The following is a 9468-nucleotide window of genomic DNA, read 5'->3' as shown; positions in this document are numbered from 1 at the left end:
TATGATTGTTGTAATTAACTTTCAAAGCTTTCCTTCTTGAAGTGATATTTCTTTCCACCACTGAAAAAAGAAATTTTCATTGAAAGAAGTGGTGTTTCAAACATTACCATGACAAAAAAGAAATTGAATGAAGAAATCAGTTACTGACTATTCTCTACCCACCTTCTCTAAAACCATATCTACCTCCATCTTTGGAATCTTAGATATTTTCCAAGTATGTGACATTTTCAGATAGCTGGGAAGTATAAAAACTCTACTGGAGATTACAGCCATGATCTGGGCCTACACCAATTTCCTGATGACATCCCTCCAAACCACCCAAGATCTAAAATGTTTAAGCTAAAGACTTGAATTGTGAAAACATGAACAATTGAATAGTAATAACTCCCTTCATTCAAATGTAAGCTCAGGGACTCTGAGTTTTCTGAGGGGTCCTGTTCAGAAGTCAGAAGAATAAAAATAGAAATGAAGATATTTAAGATATTACCAGCTATCAAAGAACATTCATTTATATTCATTGGTATATGACACGTACTAAATGTCCTAAGGGCATTTCAAGGTAGCAACAGATTATTCAGAGGCTATAATGTTTCTTGTTCCTCTTCTCTAGCTAGACTATTTTAGAGAGAGTGCAGCATACTACATATTTATAAATATTATACATTTGTATAAATATGTAGATGAGACATTTTTATGGGGTGGGGTTTGTGTGTGTTCTACATTTGTCTCATGGCCATCCAAGGGCAGACAAATATATCCTAAGGTGAATGATACACCATGAAAAACATGTGCTCCTAGATTTATTGAATATGAAAAAGATGAAGGAAATCATAAATGGAGCCATATATCTTAATTACATATTCATTGAATGGCAAAATTACTCAGAGCCATGTCGAAGTAACAAGGGTTTTTGTTTGAAGAGTGCTATAAGGAAGTATCACATTCATAAGCATATTTGAGACTCACCATAACCCTACGAAGTGGACATTAAATTCAGGAACAAGTGTTTAAGTGACTTATTAAGAGACCACAGAAAGAATGTCCCTGATGAAGGATATCATAAAGAATATTTATTTTGCTTAAAATATTCTATAATACCACATAGAACATGACAAATTAATTCCCTTATTTTTTGCAGATAATCCATTTGACACTTGCCCCTTCTCCCCATTCATGAAATCATGAACCTGAATAGTAATAATTTGACTGAGTTCATTCTTCTTGGGTTCACACAGGATCCTACAGGGAGAAAACAGTGTTTGCCACTTTCTTGCTTTTCTATTTGGGGAGGATTTTTGGTGACTTGCTGATTACTGATATGATCAAAACTATCAGGCACTTGGGAGTCCCATGTACTTCTTCCTTTTCTACTTATCCTTATCTGACACCTGCTTCTGTACTTCCATAGTTTCTAGAATGATTGTGGATGCCCTTTTGAGGAAGACCACTATCTCCTTCACTGAGTGCATGACTCAACTCTTTTCATCCCATTTTTTTGGCTGCTTGGAGATCTTCATCCTTATCCTCATGGCTGTTGACGCTATGTGGCCATCTGTAAGCCCCTGCACTACACGACCATCATGAGCCGCTGGGTCTGTGGTGTGTTGATGGCTGTGGCCTGGGTAGGGTCCTGTGTGCATTCTTCAACTCAGATTTTTCTTGCCTTGAGTTTGCCTTTCTGTGGCCTCAATGTGATCAATCACTATTTCTGTGACTTGCAGCCCTTGTTGAAACTTGCCTGTTCAGACACTTATGTGATCAACCTACTCTTGGTTTCCAAGAGTGGTGCCATCTGCACAGTGAGATTTGTCATGTTGATGTTCTCCTATGTTGTCATCTTGTGTTCCTTGAGGAACCACAGTGCTGAAGGGAGAAGGAAAGCCCTGTCCACCTGCGTCTCCCACATCATCATGGTCATCTTGTTCTTTGGTCTGTGAATATTTATATCCACATGGCCTGCAACTACCTTTCCCATGGATAAGATGATAGCTGTGCTTTGTACAATTGGAACACCTTTGCTCAACCCTCTGATTTACATGCTAAGAAATGCAGAAATGAAGAATGCCATGAGAAAGTATAGAGAAAGAAGTTAATCTCAGATGTCAAAAGATGAATGGAGGTTTCAATCCCTCTTCATAGTATGCATTGACTTAGAAGCCAATAGAGAATAGCATCTTATTATGGATTTAATACAATCCTATCTTGGGCATAAGGCTTAGCTCCTTCAGAAAAATAGGCAATGTGAATACATACACTGGTTAATGTTCAGTAAAGATGGGTGGACAACAAACTAGATAAATGTGCAACTAGGATATTAAAGAAATTACTTAATGTTAATAATAATAATAATAATAATAATAGACTGATGAGAACAGAAATGCCAATCACTGCAATAGAAAATTTTGGTCCCTATCCCAGATTCAGAATTAAATGGATTTTCAGACCTGGAACCAAATGATTGAATGGTATGTGGAGTCTCCTTGAGGTAGGACCACTGCACTGAAGATATATAAATATCATTCTGGCCCTTCCCCAAAAGAACTTGTTCTGCTAATATAATTTGTTTAATAGGGAAAGGAGATTACCAAGACTTTTCAAGGATAACTAGATATTTGGTGCAGAGCTGACAATGATACCAGTAGACTTATAATGCTAATATGGTTCTCTGTGCTTCGAGCTTAGAGTAGCAGATTATGGAGGCCAGGCAATAGAGATATGGCTCAAGCACATCCTACGGTCTTGCTAATGGATTCATGGACTCAACCCAGTTCAATTTCAGTAAAATTCAGGGTAGTCTCCCAGTCTCTGTACATACCTAGAAGCCAACACAATTCTTATTGGATCCTGTTCTGTGGAACAGTGTCCATATGTTAGGAAGGATGAAATGGAACCTCCTGAAGTATTCCTTGATCCACAGAAAAAAATAATAAACAAGAAGCAATACTTCACCCTTGAAGATATTGAAGAAACTAGGGCCTGTATCAAAGTGAATAGTGCAGAAGCAATAGTCCCTGTCATATGTCTCTTTTATCACCCTGCCTGGTTCCTATAAAAACCAAATATATTATTATGGATGATGTTGGGGCCTCAATCATAGTTACTCAACCTGGGTCCTTTATATGTGAAATAATCACAGAAATTTTGGCTCTAGTTGATTGCATCGTTCTCTATCCTCATACATAGGAATGATAAAAACAGTTAACTTTTAGCAAGTACCAAGTGACTGACCAGGGATACCAGGAGACTATGCAATCTGAATTACCCATTATGAACTAAACATTGTAGGATTCAAAAAGTCTTAAGTTCTGCAGGGTGCACCAGTCTGAATTGGTAAGAACTGGGCCTGAGCAGGTCATAAGGCAAGAGTAATTCATGAGCAAATGGATGGTTTTAACTCTCCTATCACCCACCTTTGTTTAGTCAGTTCCTCTCCCTCATTTCACACCTCTGGCCTCAAAGGGAGTGCTCTGTGATTAACTGACCAAGGAGGAAAGGATCCTCCTCAGTTTACTGAAAAGTTACCAACACATTGATGTGGACCTGAAAAGAACAGCTGCCCATCATAGCCCAATTCAATGATGGTCTTGAAGATAAGAAGCATAAAGAATTTCTGCAAGTGTATAAAGCCCTGAATAATAAACTTGTTTTCCACTTTTTATAAAGGGAGAGTTGTCCTAGATTACGGATATGCATTGATTCAGAGGCAGTGGCAAATGCCTGGGGTGTTGGTCAATAGTCTAGAAGATAAAAAGACTGAACAAGTGATCTGAAAATGAGTTATGTGAATAGACCTATTGAAATGGGCAGGAATTATGAAGCATCTACAAGAGAGTAGGTTTAAATATCCAGATGATCAAGATGAACTGTGCTTTCATACAAACCATCTTAAAGATATTTCAGCAATGGCTCAACAGGAATGTGAACAGAGTGTCTGTAGTGGTGAGGATACAGGCTATGCATGGCCTCAGTATTGTGGACTCCTTATCATAAATGCTGATCTGCTATCTTTTGTTTCTGAGTGTCCAAACTACCATAGCAGATTCCATGTCTGAGCACTCAATGTGACATAATTCTCTGGGATAACAGTCATCTACCTAACAGCAGGTTGATTACATCAGAACTCTTTGCCCTTGAAGGCAGCAGCAATGTGTCATTATCAGAAATGATAAATACCTTAGATATAGGTTTTTGCCTTCTGTCTCCACACTACCTTTACCTACACCAACGTTTAAGGGCTTTGATACTTTGACATAGTATCCCACAAATGTTGCCAAGGACATGGTTCCCATTTGAGGGGAAAGGGGATATAAAAATGTTCTCAAGATTTCAGAATTCTCCAATTTTACCATCTAACCAATCACCCACAAGCAGTCAGCCTATTGGAAGAGAGGAAAGTCCTGTTAAGAGCTCCATTAGGGCACTAGCTAGATATCAACTCTATGAGGGGTTTGAGTGCTGTCCTCAGGATTCAGTATATGCATTCAACACTAAACCAATGCCTGATGTAGGATGTCAGGTCCCCATTTGCCTGATATGTATCATTGTGAGATCCAAGGGGTGAATGTACTTCCTATTGTTAACATTTCTAGGAACCCACTTTTGTAGTTCTCATTTTCACCAATGTAGAGGTTCTTATTTCTGGAGAGGACAGCATACCTGCCAGGGACATAGAAAGAATCACCATCTGTGTGCCTCATTCAAGTGAACCAAGAGGCAAAAAAGAGTTACTGTTCTAGCTGGGGTACTTGGTACTGATTGCTGTGGACAGGTATGACTACATCCAGAACAGAGAGAATTTAGGGGAATATGTCTTAGCACTTGCACACCCAATGATAACTGTAACTGGATAATTGTCGCAACTACAGCCAATAAAAACAAGGCAATGGAGGGATTGAACTATCGTAGATCAATCATCCCACAAGACAAACAATCCAAACCAACTGAAGTGCTGTCCAAGGGTAAGACAGAAATCTATAATGGGTAGTGAAACAGGGAGATGTTGTATATCAATTATGGCTCTGGGAACTGCTGCAACAATAAGGAATGTACCATAGTTCTGGATCCTTCTTTTAGCATGTACAAGAATTAAGTGAAAATCTACATTGTGAACTATGGAGCTCTTTCCTCTAGCTGCTTCCAGTATTTCAGCAGCCAGCACACATTGCAAACTCATTGATTTTCCACTATTGTGCACATATACTAAGTAGGAAAGTGGAGTTTTGTGGGGGGGGGGGGGTGTTTTTTTCAGGATAAAATACATGACTGAGATCATACTGCCTCACAACTCAAAAATTAAGTACAAATATACACAAACCCTGCACACACAATTGGAGATTCCATATAACTTTTTATTTCCTCAGCTTTAAACATTAATTGAAAGTTTCTGCTTTCAAGGAGAATGACAGGACTAGTGAACAGGAAGGCAGGTCAAAAGAGGTCTTCAATGGATGCAAATTTGTTCAAATGGACTGCTAGTCTTCACATTTGGGTGTAGCAACTCCTCCATTTGCCTTAAGAATTCACCTCTGACCCTAGACTTGCAAAATGAAGGCTCTAACATTCACCAGATGCATCTTTCTGCATCTTTCATCTATTAATACCTAATGTTTAATCTATTAATTCCTATGTAATCCTAAAGCTTCTCACCTCACCCCTCTTCCCAAGGAACCAGACATTGTATTTCCACCTACCATTGACTGTCCAGTTCTCTACATAGATTAGGTAGATGGAGAGTGTTCATCTTCCATGTGCAACTCATCCTGAAAGAATGATGGGCAGCATTTAATTGTTTTATTGCTTGCATGCTGTCATAAAATTGCAATTTGTATTTTAGAGAAAATTAATCAGGCACAGGGATTCAGTCAGGATAATTTAGTTATTAAAAACAGAATGTATCTGCTTTGTGGTAAAATCAAGTTAATAATATGGATCCTGTGGATTTGAATAATAAATAGAAAGTCATCAGTAGTTCAGGATTCTGGAAGACTGTACTCCTGTGGTTTCTGGTATTCGCTTACTCATCTTTTTTCTATTAACTTTGTTTTACTCTCTATTATCTAAAAATCTGTTTGCTCAAAACGTCTGTTTTCATGTGGCTTACAGGTGTGAAGACACAGATTTTCCCTCCACGTATCCTGTAAGTTTCTCTCTTTCTTTTAGCCAGTCAGCTTCCCTGTTCAGAATTCCAGAGAGGAAGGCTGAGTAGACCTGCTCTTGAACTGAGCAGACTAAATTAGAGCAATGGACAATCTATGGAATAACTCCCCTGGGTCAGATGCCATCTCTGATACAATCTGCTGTGATTTGGAAGGAAGACGGAAAAGGGTAATGAGATCCAAAATATGGCAACTTATGATGTTTGTTTAGCACAGACCTGTTAACCACCAAGCATACTAAAAAAAAAAAAAAAAAATGATAAACAGGTTAGCTGATCCAAAATTTATCTAGATATATTAGTAGATTTGTTTTCCAAGCTCAATTTATTACCCATTTAATTTCTAATACCCTTTTTACCAAATTCTTAAACAATTATTTTTTACTGAATTGAAATATGTCAGAAATTAAATATTCCACACTCAGGATTAAAAAAAGAAAAAAATCCATCCCTTGGATTTGAGAAAATTATTTTTTTAAATTTCCCTCTACCTTAAATTACTTATTTTTCCCCAAAATAGATGCTGTTGTACTGTGACTAATATTTGGTTTTTTGTTTGGTTTTTGTTTGTTTTCCTGATACATGTTTATTCAGTTTGTTCCAGCATTTCTGTTTTGTTTTGTTTTGTTTTTAAGCTACAAGAAAATGACACGAAATCTTTATCCCTTCTATAAAAGAAGGAAATTCCAAGGCCACCGTATTCTAAGAGGGGACTAGGCTTCTTTTTGTTAGATTTTTATCTAATCTGATTTTTATTGTTTTTCTGGTTATGCAAATAGTGCATGTTCATTGCAAGAAATTTAGAAAATACAGAAAACCAATTAAGAGAAAAAAATTATTCATACTATCATTCAGTCATTTTTAGTACCCATATTGTGGTGTACATTTTCTAATCACACACAAACACATACACCACATACAAATATATATATATACCATATGTTTGTAGACATATATACATATGTGTATATATGTGTGTCTAAAATAAAACTCAATTCATAAAGTTATGATCACACTTTTGGGCTTGTTTGTTTGTTTGTTTGTTTGTTTGTTTGTTTGTTTGATAGCCTTCATAGATAAATCTGCTGTTTTCTTCTGCACCATTTCTTGCTCCTAGTGTCCAAGATTCCTCTATAAATCTCCCACTTCAAGTACTCTATCCCACCCTTCAGTTTCTTGTTTTCCATTAATCCTTCCATCTTTCCATCTCCTTTTCCCATAGAACCAGTCTTATTTAGGCTCACAGAAAGGAAAATTTGAATTTCCAAACAGGTAACAGGGAATCGTACTCTGGTACTTAGCCTAGTTTCTTTTAAGTTTTTTGTGGTTTTGCATTTGTTGGTGGTGGTGTGGTTTGGTTTGGTTTTTTGCATGAGTTAGAAAAGAGGAAAAAAATATTGACATTCCCAGTGATAGAAAAGGGAGGGAGGAAAACACATGTAAAACAAGAACATTCGCTGTGTAAGCTTTCCACACCGATCCACCCTTCATATGTCTTCAAATCTTTCATTCACTTGTTGCTCTCACAATTTCTTGTCACACAGTGTTTTAACATTGCTGAATGTAACAGATGTATATTTGCTGTTGTTTAAAGTACTTGACTTTCTATTTTAAGTGTTCTTCTGACTTTGGCACCATTCAACTGTGTCTTTTACCTACAATGGTGCTGATTTGAGGCCCAATGTCAGTCCAGTGCTGGCATGTTATATTTCACCATCACATTGTATTTAATATACTTAACATTTTTGTGTGTGTACCTAGACTGCATAGGAAAAATGAATCTCTTTTCTTTGAAAAACTTTGAACTGTTTTAAAGAAAACTCACAGACTTTCTATTACCTTTAACCTAGTATTCTTTGCTGCAGTTAGGTATTTTGATAATAAATCTAGAAGCTAAGCTCAAACTGTTGTTTTGGATTTCTATTGTTGCATAACAAATTACCACAAAACAGATGCTCAAAACAACACCTACAGTAATCCCCCCTTATATGCAGTTCTGCATTCCATTATTTTAGTTACCCACACTCAAGCATAGTCTGAAAATATAAAATGGAAAATTCCAGAAGTAAACAGTTCATAAGTTTTAAATTGCACGTTTTTCTGTGATGAAATATCCCACCATCCCATCTGTCCCTCCCAGGATGTGAATCCCTCTTTTGTCCAGGGTAGCCACACTGTACGTATAAGCTACCTGCCCCTTAGTCAATTAGTAGCTATCTTGGTTATCAGATCAACTGGGGTGGTATCATAGTGCTTGGGTTTGCTACTATCCTAGGTTTCAGGCATCCACTGGGAATGTTAGAATATATCGCCCATGAGTAAAGATGGACGACTGTATTTACTCTCTCACGGTGCTGCTTGTCAGGAGGCTGAGTAGGTGTGGCTGGTCTCTCTCACTGGTAAGGCCAAAATCAAGTGTTTTCTGCATTGGGCTTTTATATGGACAGTTTGGGGAAGAATTGCTTCTAAGCTCATTCAGGTTGTTGGCAGAATTCAGTTCCTTTGATTACAGGACTGAACCCAGATTTCCTACTGGCTGTCAGTCAACTGGGGGTCATTCTCAGATCCTAGAAATACTTGAATGTGCCCCCTTCACCGCCAAAGACAGTGATGGTGCATCAAATGCTTCTTGTACTTAAAGTCTCTCTGACTCACACTTTTCTGTTACCAGCCAGGAAGAACTCTCAGTTCTTAATGTGATTTCAAATCATCACTTTGTACATGGTAAACACATACAACTTTATATGATATTTTGTTAATTGCAAAAAAAAAAAGTAGAGGGAGAAATATTTTTATTTTTTCCACTTTTCCACTGTTAAATCTACTAATTTTTCCTCTGGAAAGTGAAAAGAGTTGCCCTTTTTGTGTGTGTGTGTCAATGAAGATTCCAAACAAGTCACATCTGCAATCTTGTCACAACAAGGCTATAAAACAACAAAGCTTGCAGCCGATGGTGTGATCATACGTCTACAGAATAAAATGCTGTTTTGATCAGACTAACCTGCACTGGAACTGGAGAGAGAGTCTGAGTTCTCATGATTCTGGTTGTCTTCTTCCAGGGAACCAAGAGGAGACTCTGATTGCTCTAAGGAGAGTTGACTCAGAGGAACTTTTATGAACAGGCGTTAAGTTTATAAACTCACTGGTGGACACTTGAATACTGTTTCATACACTTCACTTCCTGGTCCTTGAGCATCATGAATCTGGCAGCTGCTACCTTCTCAGGGACAGAAATCCCAATACCCCTAGTATCCTCAAGGGTATCGTGGAGGAAAATTATCAAAAGGTCTACGTTTATATATTACACAGTTTTC

General features: G+C 37.6%; 1 pseudogene; it reads left to right on the top strand.

Moving 5' to 3' along the window:
- Positions 1–1181: 1181 nt before the first annotated feature.
- Positions 1182–2113, top strand: LOC134377021 (olfactory receptor 4C16-like; annotated as a pseudogene).
- The last annotated feature ends 7355 nt before the right edge of the window (positions 2114–9468 follow it).

The sequence above is a fragment of the Cynocephalus volans genome, chromosome 4 (assembly GCF_027409185.1).
Source record: "Cynocephalus volans isolate mCynVol1 chromosome 4, mCynVol1.pri, whole genome shotgun sequence".
Lineage (NCBI taxonomy): Eukaryota > Metazoa > Chordata > Mammalia > Dermoptera > Cynocephalidae > Cynocephalus > Cynocephalus volans.
Note: the sequence above shows the minus strand (reverse complement) of the source record. Positions and strands in the feature narration are given on the sequence as shown.